General features: G+C 34.8%; 1 pseudogene; it reads right to left on the reverse strand.

The window, feature by feature from the left end:
* Positions 1-1,214: 1,214 nt before the first annotated feature.
* LOC113189714 (U6 spliceosomal RNA) lies at positions 1,215-1,314 on the reverse strand (annotated as a pseudogene).
* Between the last annotated feature and the right edge of the window lie 17,158 nt (positions 1,315-18,472).

Genomic DNA, 18,472 nt, shown 5'->3' on the forward strand with positions numbered 1-18,472 from the left:
TTAAGTTAGTCTTCTCTTGTTTAAATTGCAGGTGACAACCCTATTTCCTAATAACAAATTAAAAAAAAATGTCATGAGTGCTAACAGGGAAGATGAAGTTTTGATTAGGAGTCAGTAACACTACAACCCACAAGCAAAATGGTGCTTTCTTTTTTTTCATTTGAATTACTTTTGATGGAAACGTGAGATAAATAAAATAATGACCGCAGGCTGGTTTCTTACTATCAGTATGTCAGTGAACACATTTAATAACATCTGTTATCAGATGGATGTATTTTTCTCACATCAAGCAATTCTGCCGTGTATTCTCCAACAGACACTATTGGGCTATCCTCAATCCAATTCAATTCCTACTTCAGAGTCAGATCTCACAGGCTAAAAGCTAGGTCCCACGAAACTGCCTTTATTTCAGATTTCAGTCACAAATAGTGGATTATCACCTCCACTTCTGACTAGACAGCCAAACATTTCCTCCTCAGGTTTGATTAATTTAGTAGAATAGCTCTCAGAACTTAGGAAAATATTTTGCATGCATTCACCAGTTTTTAAATGATAGATATAACAGAGGATGCAGTCTGAGGTCCCTACCACAGGACTTTGTGTTCCCAATGGAGCTGGGCTGTACCACCCTCTGGTGGATGTATTCACCAACCTGGAGTTTCTCTGAACTCCATAGTTCAAGGAATGTCAATGGAGACTTTATCACATAGAAATATCAATTACTAACTCTATTTCCATCCCCTAGTTCCTCTTCAAAGAATGGGGGCTGAGGCTAAATCTCCAAGCCTGTTATTATGGATTAGTACTGCTGGTGGCCGGCCCTTATTTGGGATTCATCAAGAGCTCCTCATCAGAACATAAGTCTCTCAGATTACCTGGGAAGTTCCAAGGGATTTAGTAACTCCATTGTCAGGAACCTGGGCAAAACCCAAATACTAGAATGAAAGATTATCTTAGAAATGATGAGGATTTTAAGAGCTCTGCACAAGGAAGTGGGGCAGAGAACAAGATGTGTATTTCTTTTTATTTCTCAGGAATACAGCTGCAAGCACATTTGCATGTTATGTATAGTTGCCTTCATGCTTTACCTGGAAGACTGACTAGTTACAACATTGTGGCCTGCAAAGCCAAGCATAGTTAATTTTAGAATCTTCAAGAGAAATTTATTGACCCTTGCTTTGGACAATAATATTTGACTTTAAATCCCTAATTAGAAAAACATGGAACAGTTCATTATTTTGCAAATCATCCTTACTCAGGAATTATCTTAATGTCTGTATCATTCCAGATTTAGTATATGCATTGCAAAAATGCAAAGATAGACAATCTTATTTAAAGGCAGGAAAGGGGTAACCTAAGAAAAAAGTTAGGAGACACAATTCCTAGGTATGACAAATATAATTAAACCCCAAAATATTTGAAGTTCAAAAATAGAAGAATCTGGGGTGTTTTTTTTTCTTTCTTTCTCTCTCTCTCTCTCTTTAGTGGTTTCTGATGTTATGTCATTGCTGGAAGCATGCATAGCCTTCTTGAAGTCTCAGTCTTATCAACTGTATAGGACAATAATAAAACTGGCTTCATGGAGATGTTGTGGCAATTGATTAAATGGTACCTGTAAAATGCTTCTGTCAATGTGCAATAGAGTAAATGAATAAATACTATATCACTTTTTATGTTTTATTTCTCAAAAGATTTTTTGGGGGGAGGCTGAATGAAACTTTCCTAGAGAGATAGACAATAAAGAATATTAATTAGTTGATTTTCACATTGAGAAATATCCTCTTTTAGTACATTTTTTTTCCAGATATCAAAACCTGTTCCCTCAGCCCTGTTTAAAACTCTTACTGGTCAATGGAGAAACATTAGTATCCTTTTTACTTTTAATGCCAATCAGGAAAGGAGTTAATGTTGCAAAATAATTTGTCCTAAAATACAAATATAAATACATCCTTATATTATGAAGATTGAATTTTAAATCTCCCCCAAATTGAACAAATATTCAGAAATCTCCTTTATTAGATTCAGCAAATGAGAAAACTTAAATCTAAAGACAATGAGCAACTTTTTCATAGGCAAGTAGGGAGCTGGGCATGTGCCATATGATTCCTAGGCCATTCATTGTTCTGTACCCTCTTCTGTCTGTGACACACCCATTGCTCATGCAGCCAAATTCTTGAGATTTCTTCTCTTTGCATCCAATAATTTTTTTGTGTGTTGTTATTTTGACCAATTATCCCTGAGATTCATGAGAATATTGCTTAGAAGCATACAATTATATCTTGATTGCAATTTGTTTGTTTGAGTGCAATAATGCTTTTTAGTCTTTTAAAATTCAACTGTTCCATTTCAATTGGTTTAGTTCATAATTGACAGCAATTACTCATTTTTATTCAGAGAAACTAAAATAAAAGATGTGATTAAATTCTCTACTGCAGTGACGTGACATTCATTTGATCATTCCTAATTATTTTCTCTTTTTACATGAAGAATCTTCTTAGATGACTGTAAATACTAGTGTCAGACAATATTATAGGGTGACTGAGGACTGAGGAGGAAATAAGCATACAGGTATAAAATATTACTAGTGGCATAGTAAATGCTATTTATGTATTTATTTATTGTGGTGACTGTGGTGCTGAAGATTGAACCTGAGACCTTGTGCTTGCTAGGTGACTGCTGCACCACTGAGCCACATCCTCAGCCCATGGTGATTATTTATTTTTTCTTTTTAAAAATTTGTTGTTTTTAGTTATTAATAACAGTAGAGTATATTTTTGACACATTATACATACATGGAGTATAATTTATTCTAATTAGGATCTCATTCTTGTGGTTGTACATGATGGGGAATTACACTGGTCATGTAATATGAACATAGGAAAAGTTATGTTTGATTCATTTTACTGTTTTTCCTATTCCCATCCCTCCTCCCTTCCATTCTTTCCCCTTTGTCTAATGTAATGAACTTATATTTATTCTTCCCTCCCCAACCAATTATTGTGTGCTAGCATCCACACATCAGAGAGAGCATTCAGCTTTTGGTTTGGAGATATTGGCTTATTTCACTTAGCATGATAGTCTCTAGTTTCGTCCATTTACCAGCAAATGCGATAATTTCATTCTTCTTTATGACTGAGTAATATCTATATCTATATACCATTTTTATCTTTATGACTGAGTAATATATATATAATATATATTAAAATTGGTATATATATATACCAATTTTAATCCATTCATCTTGAAGGGCACCTAGTTTGGTTATATAACTTGGCTATTGTGGATTGAGCTGCTATAAATATTGATGTGGCTGTCACTGTAGTATGTTGATTTTAAGTCCTTTGGGTATATATGGAGGAGTAGGATAACTGGGTCAAATGTTGGTTCCATTTCAAAGTTCCTTAGGAATCTTTATACTTCTTTCCATTGCATCCCCACCAGCAATGTATGAATGTACCTTTTTCCTCACATCCTTGCTAACATTTACTGTTGCTTGTATTCCTGATAATTGCCATTCTGACTGGAGAGAGATAAAGTCTCAGAGTAGTTTTAATTTGCAGTAAATGCTTTTTTTAAAAAAAAAATATTTTATTCATTGTAGTTGTTGATGGACTTTTATTTTTTATTTATATGTGGCGATGAGTATCAAACCCAGTGCTTCACACTTTCAAGGCAAGCACTCTACCACTGAGCCACAACCCCAGCCCCTGCAGTGAATGCTTTTTAATTGAATAAGTTTTATGAAGTTTTCAGGTCATCTGAGGCATTCAACTGAGCCTCCTTGTGGGCCACTAGTTAATATTACCATTCTCTATTGACTATAGACCTAGTCAATGCCTTTGAGATAGATGTTTCTGTATTCAAGGGGTCACAAGTGGGAGCTGCTTATCAAGATATGCATGCCTGAAATGAACTAGGTGAAAAATCATTGTAATTCGTAATGGTCAGGGAATATTTTATATTCTCACCTTATAAGCCTTTTCTACTAGTTAGTATAAATTATAGGCCAGAGGTTCAGCCTGGCTTCTGGAGCCCAGTATCTGGGTCTCAAAAATCCTGCTGCTTCATACGTTAGTAGCAGTGGGGAAATCATTAATCTGCTGGAAATTTTCTTTATCTATAAATCAGAAAGGGTAGATAGTAGCTACCCAGGAGGGGTAGTTATCAATAATAAATTGCAAATTCATGTAAAGTACTTGGTCAGTGACCAGCATGTAGAAGTTACACAGGAAATGTTATTTATAATGAGGTTGATGATTGTCTTTATGACTGTTATTGTAAGTTTATTTTTTGCCTCCTCTTCTAACATTGAATAACATGGTATGGAAGTATCTTTAGATTCAAACCTTCATTCAGTGAACAAATGTGGACTACTGAACTGGACACTTGGCTGGACACCATAAATATACGAATGTTGAAAGATCACAACCAAAGCAAACCAGTGCAGGAGAGCCTCCTGTAGTGTTCAAGACAGGTAGACCTGTAGTCCCAACCTTAAAACTTATATTAATGGGAATTTATGACTTCATGACCCAACTTTGTAATTTATTATTAGATAGATTTTATTTTAAATTTTTAAACTCAGTTTACCACAGCAGAAATGAAGCAATCAAATAAACAGCATTCTATCATATCTGTAATATGTGATAATTTTAGTTATTATCATCAGATAATAAACTACCCAAAATGTAGTCATCTAGGGCTTATGAATTCTTTGGTGGAACTAGGAAAGTGGGTACTAAAGATACCTTTTCTTTTCACAATGTCTGAAAATCCAAGTAGGAAGACTTATGGATGGAGAAAATTAATGGTTTTAGGCTTTAGACTTCTGAAGTCCCATTCACTGAAATGTCTGATAAATGTTACTTTTTATTGGCTAAGAGCTGAGCTGAGTCTGTTGGTTGTAATACATACACAGAACTTTGGCATGTCACTATTCAACTCTATCACAAGATGATTCTAAGAGAATATAATGAAGAGAATGTGATAGAAACTTATCACCTATTTTGACCTCACCTTGAAAATCACATAGAATTATTTTTGCCAGAATCATGGAGTGGGAACCACTCAGAACCATGGAGAGGAAATATAGACCATACTTCGTGATAGAAAATTACCAAAGTTATATTTTAAAGGAAACGTGTGGAATGAAAGATATTATGGCAATGATTTTTAGAACATACACTCTTTGTCACATAGGAAGATACAACCTCGGATTTGAACAAACTTTACATTTCATCTAATAAAATCTGCTGATGAAGAAACAGAGCATAGAGAGATAAATAATGCCATTTATCCTATCAGAAAATCACTTGATATTTGCACATTTGGAAATTATTCTTTAAACCTGCACTCTGCACATATCTGATTCCCTATCCTCATTGCTACTTCCATCTTAGTTCGCTCACACAATTAATATTTTCTTCCATCTTTCTTTCTTTCCTTCCTTCCTCCCTCCTTTCTTTCTTTTTTCTTTGTGTTTATTTACTTATTTTTGTTAGTGGGGATTGAAACCAGGGCCCTGTGAGAGCTAGGTAAGCACTGTACCACTGAGCTACATTCTCACTCCTGGAATTTTTTTTCCCTCGCAGTTCTGATGGCTAGGAAGACCAAAATCAAGGTGCTGCCAGATAAGTTTCTTTCTGAAACAGCCTCTTAACCTGTACTTAGCAAGTATTAAAACACTTTTGTTCTTGTGACTTCTTTGTGCATGCTTGGAGAAAAAAGACCAAAAAAAGTAACTGTGTTGTCCTTTTTAATAAGATAACTAATCCTATGGAATCAAGGGCTTGTCTTATTTAACCTTAATTACTTCCCTGGAAGTTCTATGTCTAAACACTAAAGTCCATATTGGGATTTGGACTTCAATATATGAATTTTGGGAAGATACATTCAGTCCATGAAATCTCCATAAAACACTCTTTAGCAGAGACCAAAGATGTTTGTTATTCTATCTTGGTGGTCAAAGTTTTCCTGAGATGTTGTCCGAAGAGCTTTCACTAATTATTCCATCCTGGCCTGGTGTTTCCTAAGGACGTTGTCCGTGACTTCAGCGGACAATACAGGTTTGGCTATAAGCAGACTGCCATCACTTGTACTTTTATTGTGTATTCACTATAATTGAGCATGTCATTTCCTACTTGTCACCTTTCTCTAATAAATACCTCAAGTATCTCTGCAAATTGAGCCTTTTCAAGCACAAAGGCTAAGCTATTTTTGTCAGAGCCCACATTATATTTGTGATTCACATAAAACATAACGTTGCATATAAATATGGAATTAGAAATAAAACTACAAAGAAATGAAGAAAACTGAAATGTAAATGCAAAGGTATAACTGGAAGTATTTTTCTTTTGATGAGTTTCATTGTTTGAATGTTATATAATTCTTTTTTAATGTATTAGAATAAGACTTTATTCTCTTCAGATGGGAATATAGTGGTCAATTTTAAGATAGTTTAGTCTACTAGTTTACTATTTGAATTAAAGAAATACTGTACTCTCACGATTCTATTATTGGGTAAAGTCCATTTTCTTCATGTGCTGGTAAAAAATCATCTTCACATACTGTTTCAGCACCTAGTATAGAAATACAGGAATAACCAGAAGGTTTTTGAAGTGCCAAAGCAGAACAGAACTGAATCTATGATCCTTGGCGAATGGAATCTCTGCTCAACTAGGAGGTTAATATGGGAATCTTGTTGTGAATTGTTGCCTTTAAGAAAACAAACTGTGCCTCTTCATTTAGAAAAAAGAATCTTCATTTAAAACATTAATCCATGATCTAAGATCACTAAGCTCTGATGGTTTGGACAGAGAAATTTTTATTGAACATCTGTGTTTTCTTTTGTTGTTACTGATGGGATTGGGGAACATGTTAGCCACTTAGTCACCATGTTTAGTGGTTAGAAAACATGAAGCTTTCTGAATCATTCCCAATTCATTAGGCACAAAAGTATGTAGACCGATAGAGGATATTTATGTTAGAGTGGTACAGAAATATATAATCAGAGTAGGAATTGATAATTTGTAAATTAGGTATAGTTCTTGTTTTCTACTTCTGTATAAAATTTTTGCCATTGTTTTCCCTACCAGGATCAAATTTAATTTCATTTGAGTTATTTGACACTGCAAGTCTGAGTGCCAGATACAATGAGAAATAATGAGGTTTATGGGAAAACAGCCTGTGACCTGAAGAAACTTACCACACAGAGCAGAATGTAATCAAGGACCTAAATTTAAATGTCATTACATAGTAAATTCTATAAAGACATAAAAACCACATTCTCTAAGTACTTAGTGTAATGGAAAATATAGTGCCTACATTTAAGGGATGGAGAAACTTCAACATGAAGAAATGACAAAGTAAGTATATTAGGTAGGTGGAAGAGTATGAACAAAGTATAGAGGTATGTTCTTGCTTGTTACAAACTACTGATGAGAACACCAATTGGTCAGGTAAATAACTTTGTCATATTTATTCACCACAAATTACTTCATGTACAATGAATGGCCCCACTATCATAGAATGAGTGCATAAAAGTGGGACATTTTTGTATAAGGATGCTCTAATATTCATCCACTACACCATAGTCTAGAATTGCTATTCTGTCTTCATGAATGAATTGTTTTTACACAAAGTTTATAGCAGCTCAATTATGCTTTCACATGTGACTAGGCATGAGACAGCCAGACATAAATGAAGCATTTAAATGTGCACAGTTTGAACCTTTGTATGGAGATGGGTGCGATGTGTCCTTAGGGAGACACGTGGTGACATCATATCAAATTTCCCAAACACAACATGAGGACATGTGGGGAAAGGAAAGACTGATGCCAAGAGTTGAATCACAATATGCAGAAAGAGCAGGAGCAATAGGAGAATGCAAAAGACTTCTGTTAAAATGAAAATTTGGGGTTGAAATAATTAAGTGAACCAGGCTTGCAGGCCAGAAATGAAATCCCAGTTCACCATATTCAAAATCTATGCCTGTGAATTGCATCATTCTCTTCCTTTATCTATTTACAAGGATGTGGTCCTCAGTTGAGCAATAGATTTCTCACCAAAGATATATTCAGATGAGGAGTTATTCTTATTAACTTAAATATTTTCCAGATAACAAAAGCAAAAAGCTGACTCTACTGTTAAAAAATACTTTCTTTAACAAAAAAACAAACAAACAACATCACTTACATAGAGATATAAATTGAATAAGTGTTCTGGCTATGAATGCCTTAATTTCTGAATGATTTGCAAATATTTTCTCCCAATTCATATGCTACTTTTTCATTTTGTTGATTACTTTCTTTGCTCTGCCGCATGAGCAGCACGCAAGCTTCATAAAAGAAGATTCGAAACATAGAAATTTACTAGTGAGTTTTAAAATTAAAGAGACAGACTCTCATTACCTTTAATTCCCAGCTCCGGAGAGGGCTTCTCCTAGCTCCCGCCTCCAGCCACCTAATGCAGTGTCAAGGTTTACAGAAGAGGCTAGCGAGAGAGGGAGAGCACGCCAGGGAGTGAACTTTTATTGGGGAACAAAAAATTCAAGGGAAAATCCCATCCAATGAAGGTCGAGGCGGGCAGCATCCCAAGGTCAGGGCCAGCTATTGGGTCTTCAGGTCAGTGGCCAGGCACGCCTCCACATGGACAAGCCCTCGCACTTGGGACAGGGTGGGGAAGGCTCTGACACGGTTGCATCTAAGAGCCTCTCACTCAGCGAGGGAGGTAACTCAAATGTGCGAGGATGGCCTCCCACACTTTGCTTTGCAGAAGATCCTTAAGTTGGATATACTTTGACTTATTTATTTTTCCTTTCATTGCCTGATCTTTTCAATGCTATGCTCTCAAAATCATTTCTAGGCCAAAGAGATTTTCCTCTATATGGTACTCACAGAATTTGATAATAATAAACAACCCTAAAAATCAAAATTAATAACTAAAAATAGGCAAAGGACTTGGTATTTCTTAAATGAAAACCTAAAAATGACCAACAAACAAAATAAAGATGTCCAATATTACTATTCACCAGGTAATACAAATCATACCAGGTAACAATATCAATTTATGCCTGTTATCAAAAAATTAAGAAATAACAAATGTGTCAAAGGGGTGTAAGAAAAAGAATTCTTACTTGTAGTGGGAGAGAATGTAAATTAGTATCATCATTGTGGAAAAATAGTATGAAGGATCCTCAAAAAAATTAAAAATAGAACTCCCATATAGCCCACAAATCTCATTTTCAGGCACATAGACTAAAGGAAATAAAATGAAATAAGCATCTCATGGAGATATCTGCATTCCCATATTTACTGCAGTATTATTCACAATGATTAATATATGGAAGTGATCCAAGTCCCCACTGTCAGATAAAAGGAGCAAGAAATTGAGGTAGGGGTGTGTGTGTGTGTGTGTGTGTGTGTGTGTGTGTATGTGTGTGTGAGCGTGTGCATGCGCGTGCATATGCGCATGCATACACGTGCTATGGGTATATTATAATATATAATAATATATAATATTTATATACATACAAATATATAAAATGAAATATTACTCACCACTCAAAAGAAGAATATATTGCCTTTTGCAGCAAGACACATGAATATAGAGTAATCAACTAAGTAAGCTAGACATGGAACAAAAAAATCTTATACATAAGATTTTTAATATGACAAATATATACAGAGAGATGAACAGCGGTTTCTAGGGGTGGAGTAAGGTACAATGGAAAAATATAGGTAACAGGTTTATGATTATAGTTTTGTACTATAAAGATCTGATGTACAGAATAAGAACTATAATTAACACCAATATAATTATAATAATATTATTAACTATATATGCATACTGGGAATTTGCTAAGAAAGTAGGCTTTCAGGTTTCTTACTCTCCACACACATTGTAACCATGTGAAATGATTGAGATGATAATTTGCATCACTGTATAAATTATTTCCCTATATATAAGCATATCAAAATATCATGTTGTGTACCTAAAATAGATGCAATAAAATGTTGGAAACACTTAAAAATATAAATATTTTGCTATTAACAAATGCATAAAATGTAAAAACAAATGGCTATTTAATATTATTTGATTTATTATTAATGATGTAATTGATAAGAAGTTATATCAGGAAAATTTAAGAAAAACATATGATCCTATAAATCAGGTATGTTGAAATTAACTTTCCAATGGACCCCAAACTAGTTTTGTTGGGAGAGGAGGCTTTCCTTCCATTGAACAAAATTTATTTTCAAGAATCATGCTGCATTATTATCAGTATCTACAACATTCTGAATTGTAAAATAAGACAAAGAAAATCCAGAAGATAACCCAAAAGAGCCTGAGACACTATGCATACATTTCAATTGAAGACACTAGAGAATTTGTTGTTGTTTATTCCAAATATTCTTATACTAACATAAGCAAAATGAGTGCTTGATCCTAGGGTTTACTAGAATGTCTCATGAGACCCAAGGACACAACTCAAGAGAACAATATAAATCAGGTTTTTGAAGCTACCCTGAATCATCACATTTATTTCTTCTCTCTTGGCATAATCTTAGTATCATCTTTCTCTTTATCAATTGCTCAACTGCCTTTATTTCTTCCTTAGTCCCTCTGACAACAATATGAAAGCAAACATGTAGTAGGTTTTTTTTTTTTTTCTTTCTTTCTTTATTTCTTTCCTCTGGTAAGGTGACAAAATTTCCTGGATCTCATGGTGAGACTAACTTGCTGGATGTTTAAGATCAGCACTTAAAAATTAAGAGTTAAATTAAAAGGGCCAAGGAAATCAATATTTGGCTCTTGCCCTCTGAATAAGTCTGAAACCAGGGAACTTCTCTAAAGAGCTTTGCGACTCTGGGCCACATAACTTCCTGATCAGGGACATTAATGAGACCACTGGAGAACAGAAAGCCAATCAGAGCATTTGCTATGAAGTGGAGGGTCATTGGAGAAGAGAGACATCCCTGATGCTTCCAAGGGAAGTCACATGGTCAGTGAGACCTCGACTCATCCTAGCACAAATGGCACTAGCAGAACATAGAAGCTGCTCTCAAGTTTCCTGAGAGTGACACCCATAAAAACTCAGCTGACTTTTAACAGCAGATAGGAACAAAGTCAATTTTGACCAACTTGATATTAAACATCTAGCAAAAACAGTTAAACCAAAATACAGACATTCCTGGGCATTAGAAAAAAAAAGAAAAAGAATTATATTTAACTTAAGATATACACTTGTGTTAACCCCCAAGAATATGCAAGACTGAAGACTGGAGGCTACAAAGAGAGATTCTTAGGCAGGAATGCCTGATAACTATCAAGAGAAACTACCAAAGTCAGAAGTTTTTAGTTAGTTTAAGGCCTACAGATCTTCCTAACCTACACAAGTAGGCTTATTGTTTGCTAGTATGATTATCTAGCCCTAAGTTACAGAAATAAAGGGATCTCTACTAGACACAGATGTCATACCAGTAGAAAGATTTTACAAAATTAGATGACATTAAATAGCTTAACCACATCTTAAGAGGATGGACATCTGTGACATTATAAATTAAATGTTGTGTTTACATTCCTGATAACTCTGACAATGTTAAAGATGTATATTCTCAAAAAAAGACCTTGTCCTCTCCAGCCTTTATATGGGGACAACTGAACCCTCACACCTCCTGGTGAGAACTTTATCATCTTCATGATATTCATTGGCATGTTCCAGATGCTGCAACATTTATTTTATACTCATGTCTTTTTGTTTATCTCTCCTAGAAGCACCTATCCTCAGATGACTTTACAGCTTGTTCTTCCACAGCCAGACTTTTACTGATCTGACCCCTTCTAAAAAGGAACTCCAAAACTACTTGCCTCACCTCCATTGCCCCCTCTCAGCTTCAAGCAGCCATAGTGGTCATTAATCATTTCCCCTCTTCCTTACCACAGTAAGGAGTTCTTAAAATTAGAAAGGGAGATGAAACCAGATTAGACAGGTAGATGGGCAAGGGTCAGATCCAGAGAATGGAAACTTGAAATGTTAATTCCTCCAGAAAGCCTTTCCTCCACTCTTATCAAGATAACATGTTGCTAAAGTAACCTGTCCCAGGGATTGTCCCTCCCTATCGGGAGTTGATAATTACACATCATTCCTGCCTGAATCACTTCTCCCTGGCCCCTTCAGCTCACCTGTATCCCACCTTTTAGCCATCCCACCGACCATCTCCTGGGTCTAGTCATGGTACACAGGAAGGAGAGACATAAGGGAAGAGAGCAGGAAAATAAAGGAAGTCTAGAATATATAAAAAAAGGCAAAATGCTCTCACTTCTTGGGATATCAGGATACCAACTATGGCCCCCTTCTCCCTCTCAGAAGAAGTCTATGTTACCCCTTTTTTAAACCCTGCTCTATTTAAAAAAAAATGAATTCCTGAGAAGAATTCTAATTTGTCCCCAGTTGGGTTAGATATCATATCCTGTATCTATAGAGTTATACTAAGAAGATATGTCAAGTTATGCTAATTGCACAGTTCGTTCAGTGGATAGAAGAGGGAGAAACAGTCACAACTCCCCAAGAAGTGGGTAAGTCTGGGCTGTTAAAGCAATTGGTATCCATTATACAATCTAGTCCAGATGAGAAAAATCTTTAAGTTGATTTTTTATAGAATATAGATACATACAAAACATGCAGGAATTTATGTCAGTAGCTTTCAATCTGCAACACATAGGCCTAGTTTTCAAACTGCAAGACTAACAGGGAATATGCTACGGGCAATGAAACAAAAGTCTCCTGGAATAATAATAAAAATATCTCTACCACATAAAGATACATTCTCATCTATGTGCATTTAGTGTGTTCTCCTATGGACTATTCTCTTGTATTCATTTCAGGAAATCTTAGTTAATTTATGTCTACTCAATTTATTTCATGATTCTAAGGAAGCCATAAGCTACAATTTAAAATCCCTGAGCACAGTGAAGCAAAAAGAAGAAAGCCTCCTGAAAATCAAATACGAAATCAAATATAAAGAATTTTTGTATTGTTAATACAGGAAAAAGGAGAACCATGGATTAGCCACTCAGTGTGGAACTCAGCTGAGGTCTGCAAATAGGGATGGAGATGGCCAAAGATCCTAAGCAGTGAAGGCAGAGCTTGTGGTGGAAACATTGCTATGAAATACTCAAGGCAACCTGAAACTTTGGTTCTGGGTTATTTCATTTAGATTCTCTAAAAAGGCAATCTTCTTTTGTCACTTTTTATTATTTCTTAAGTGTGTCTTTGGCTACTTCTTTCACATTCACTTAAAATTGGAAGAATATCTTTTTGTCCATTTTTTGGTAAGATGTATTCATGAGATTGAAAAGTGTCCAAGACTAGCACTTCTTTGATATGCCTTTAAGAAACATACAAGTCTTGTTAAATGGACCTAAGCCTCTGACTTTCAAGTCTTCCAACAACTCAGATGCTATTTGAGGTCCACTAATTGAGTAGTAAAGGCCTAGATTCATAAATGCATAGTTTGGGCTTTGTTTAGACAATTATTTCTGACTCTAACTGTCTGCTTTGTTCTATGACATTTTTAAGGAAATAGAGTAAAAGGCAAATATCTGGAAGATCACAATTATTTGAGGTCTTAAACTATTATTTTTGAGCAGTGACTTTATACCACTTGCAGGTTTAATTAAGAGTAGAGAAATAAAATTCTTATTTTTAATTTGGTAGGCACATATTAAAATTGATAAAGCAGAAAGTACTTCTGCACAGCCTGTTTTTAATGAGATTTCAATGTTCTCATCATCACAGATTTTTCACTGCTCTATTAACCCATTCATAAAACATTTGTGTGTATATCCATTGTGTGCTGAGCATTAGAGATACACAGGTCCTGAACTCTAAAACTTTAATTTTAATAAGGAGATAGGGGTGTAGGCAGAAAATTACTAAGCAATGTGGTAAAATAAGTTTTGCACAGGAAATTAAGCGTGATTCATATATCATTTCTTAGAATGAAAACGTCTAATCGCTAAGAAATGACAATCTAAAGCTGTACTGTAGGACCAAGAAGATGGGGTGGGAAATAAATTTAATTTACCTTTCAATATGCCTGGACCGACTTGCCTTCTCTTGAAACTTTAAGATCCTAGAAAGTGGCATCTTTTTCTTTGTCTCAAAACTAATTTAACCTGGGTACAATTAAAATTACTTATATCAGTAAATTGCCATTATCTCTTTGAAGGACACAAATAGCTGAAATGCACAGTAGCTACTTGGAGGACAGGAAATCGTGTAAAACAATAATATATGAAACAATAGTAGACTTTGAGTCTATGTGTCTGATGAAATCATTCATAAGCCACATCAGTTGGGGAATAAGAAGGTAGTCACTAAGTAAGTAAATTTTATAGTTAGCAGAAGGTATCAAATTGCAGAGGGTACTCTGCATTGTTGAATTTTTTTTTAACAATAGTGGTCACATTGCCATATAGAGACTTGAATTTTGTATAGATTCAAATTCTTAGAGATTTCCTTTCAATGTGTCCAACCACATCTTTAGGTGTTCAAATGATTACCCAGAAAGGAGCACCTACTATTTTCAGTTTCTTTAAGCTTATTTTTCCTACCATCTGAGTGATTTTCTCCTTTCACTGAAAAATGGCAAATTGATTCTATATGTGTTGGTTATAATTATGTGTCTCAAATTTGACTTAATTATTTGTACAAGGTAATGCAATTTGGAAAAATGAAGGGGCTATGAATAACAAATATTCTGTTCATTAAAGGTTTATAGAGCAGTCAGCTACTACCTACCTACTTCTCTATACAAATGCAAATTCCTTTCTCTCAGGTGTCCAACCTGGCTCCCTAAACTCATTCCCACTTCCATTTTTTTTTCTTCATTCTGAGAAATTTGTCTCTAGAGGATCTGAGATGCACTTTTCTCAACTGTTGCTCTCTCCCAGGGCAATGTCTGAATGGGGCGTATATGGGGGTAAATGTGAGGTGGCAATGATTCCTAAGAGAAGTCTTCTTCCACTGTGAACCTGCACTCTTAAGCAGCTGTTGCTGAGAGAAGGAAGTTCTGGAGGCTGAAGTTAATGCATACTAACATTTAAACCAATGCTTTGTCCTAGTGGCCAGAGGCCAGGAAGGCGAAAGAACTCAAGGCCATGTGCCCCCAATTTCAGTAGTTATTAGTCTATATTACTCAAGCCATTGAAGGCAGAGTCCAGTCATGGAGGAATGTAGCCAGGCCAGAAATGGAGTAGAAAACAGATAACTGATTTCTCAAATAATGCAGAACTTTGAGTTATAGGCAGCTATCTATATGAATGTGAATCTACATGTGCATTGTGGTATAGACCAAGTTTGAGTAAAACTTATTCCTAAAGGGTTTTTCTTTCAGCCACTGAGATATAAGATCTAAAACCAACAACCCACATGATTCTTTGACATCTGAAACATCTGAAGGTCTTACCAAAGTTGCCCTTTCTACTATGCTCCCACAGCTAAGAACGCTGTGCCCCAAATCCCTCCAGATTGAGGGTACCAGACAAAGTTTCTGCTTGTCCCAAAGTATCAGGTTTTAGTGCCTGCCATCCCACAGCATTTATAGCCAACAGTCATATCCTCCTGTGGGAACCAGGGTCAACTCACACTTGTGGTAACACATACCCTGTCTTTCTGGCCCCTGGCTGTTCATTAAGCTCCTGAGTGCAAGCCCTCTGTGCCCCCTGCCTGATATGGGATTTCCTATCTGGACTAGACTTTGAGTACATGTGACTGATAAATTGCTGTTGATCTGTCGAGTGTCAAGCGTCCAGTATTCAATCATCCCCACAAGTATAAGGCAGAAATCCATTCTTATAATGGTGAAGAAGAGACAACAAAATAGAAAACTGGGGAAGTTACTCTATGATTTGGCTCCTATGTGACTTCTTCCTATTTTCAGTTAAAGGGAAAATCAATACTTAATCCATACATAAGAGCCTGTATTTGGTAACCCAGAAGATATGCTGAGAGAAGTCAATGACTAGGTAACTTTCCTTTCTCCTTTTGCAGTGTGGTTTGTATGAAGTCACTGAGATAGTGAACGCTCCCATTTCCTGTGTCAAGACACTATCAGCAAATAGAAAATTCAGTTCCCATCCTTTAGTGTAGTCCTTCTAATGAAAATGACAAAGAATATCTCCCTTCATATTTTTATTTGGTCCTAAGGTATAACTTGTTCTAGTTCATCCCAGAAGTTTTCTGATTGTGTGTTTTCTTCTTTGATATTCTACAATGTGAAATTATTCATGTATTTTTGTGATATGTTGTATAAAAAACTGCCTGATAAATACATATTCTGAATTACCAGTAAAATCTTGAAGGTCAAGAGCAATGTCATGTATACATGTATGTCTTGTATGTACAGACAGGCAACTATCTGTGCTTGGGACTTTCTGTTCATTGTTTCCAGAGCAGAGGGATCAAATTGAAGGAAAGGTTAATGGGTAGATAATTTTATTCAACTTTTTTTTTCTTTAAAATTTTCTTTTGGGGCTGAAGGTGTAGTTCAGTGGTATAACACTTGTCTAGCATGCACTAGAGCCTGAATTCAGTCCCCAATACTGCCAAAAAGCAATTACTTTTAAATTTAGGATAACTGCACATTCCCATGAAGTTGATTATAAGAAATGATAGAGACCCTTGGACTCTTCACTCAGTTACCTCAATTGGTAACTTCTTCCAAAACTTAGCAAAATATCAAATCCAGTGTATGCATGTTGATTCAGTCAAAAAAAAAAAATAGAACATTTCCATCAGATAAGAATCCCTCAGATTACTTTTTTATAGTCAAACTGTCATAACTTCTGTCCTTACCTGATTCTTCATCTCTGGCAACTTCTAATCTGTACTCCATTTATGTCACTATTTTTTTTTCAAGAATAATATCTAAGGAAAATCATATATTATTCAAACATTCAGTAATGACTTTTAAAATTTAGGTTAATTTTCCAGATGCAGTTTTTTTTCTTGTATCAATTATTCATTAATTTTTCATTTCTGTGTAGTATTTCTTAATACAGATGAACTTCAGTTCATTCAACCATTTTTCTCATTAAAGGACATCTGGGTTATTTTGTTTAGGGCTGTTATGAATAAAGCTGTTATAAATATTCATTAGAAGTTTTTGTGTGAAAATAATTCTTAATTTCTCTAGAAAAATGCCTCTTAATATGTTACCTTTACCTGGCTTATTAGATGTTTACCTAATATTTTATCTTTTTTCAGTGAAGGGGAAATTTTCTGTATTTATAACCTTATTAGCCAACTATCTGTTACTTTGTTATAGAAATACAATTGATTTTTGCATGTCATTTTATAACATCAATTTACAGAATTCACTTATAGAGTATATAAGAGGTTACTGTAGATTCCTTGTTCTTTCTCTGTAGTTAAACATTAATCTCTAAATAGGCTCAATTTTCTCCTTTTTCACCTCTGAATTTTATTACTAGTGCCTTCGATTTATCACTCTTTAATCTATCCTTGATACCTTTGAAAAACATTAACTAAAACAGTGAATTATTTACATATACCACATGCTCTTTAAATATCACTGCTCTAATCCTTTTCCTCTTTTTATAATGATAGCAACATGCACATAAGTAACAGAAAATGAAAAATGTCTAATCACCATTTGTCACATTATCTGTGCAGGACTGTGAGAAAATGAGAGAAAACACTTTGAAATCCCCAGATACCTAGACACACATGATCTTCTTAGCCTGAGATTTTCACTGTATCTTTTGTACCAAAGTGATTTAATGAAATTACTGTTATAGTAAATTTCATAAGTTAAATAATTCTATTCTCTAGTGAAAACAGTATTGGCAACATGATACCGAACTCAAACTGGAGAATGCTTAAAATTGTTTATAAAATTTGACTTGAGAGCTAGTAAGTTAGATTTATCTGGTTGAAAAATCCTTAAATTCTCACTGATTAAAAACAGAAAAAAATTTCTCATATATATATATATTTTTTAAAAACAGTTTAACCTTATAATATAAAAAATTCAAACTCAAAAAAATCTTTGAAAATTTCAAAATAGAAATATGTGCAACGATAACCTTGTATATACAAATAAAACCTAGGCAGGGCTGAAATATTAATAAGAAGGAAAATAGAATTCAAGGTAAAATGAGCTAAATAGGACAAAGAAGGTCATGTTTTATTGGTAAAATGTAAAATCTACAATGATAATGTGAATGTCACAAACCTTTATGTGCTGAGTAGCATAGCATTAAAATGTATTAAGTGAAAACTCATATAAATCAAGAGAAATTGAAAGGGCATAAGTAATGGAGCTTTAGCAGTAGCTTTGGGTCCCAATCAGATTAAGATTTAGATAAGGATAAAAGCACCTAGATGATACAATTAGCAAGGTTATTTAATAATTACAGTGTATATTAAATTTCATACTCCACAAAA

This window comes from Urocitellus parryii, chromosome 13, assembly GCF_045843805.1.
Source record: "Urocitellus parryii isolate mUroPar1 chromosome 13, mUroPar1.hap1, whole genome shotgun sequence".
NCBI classification, from domain to species: Eukaryota; Metazoa; Chordata; class Mammalia; order Rodentia; family Sciuridae; genus Urocitellus; species Urocitellus parryii.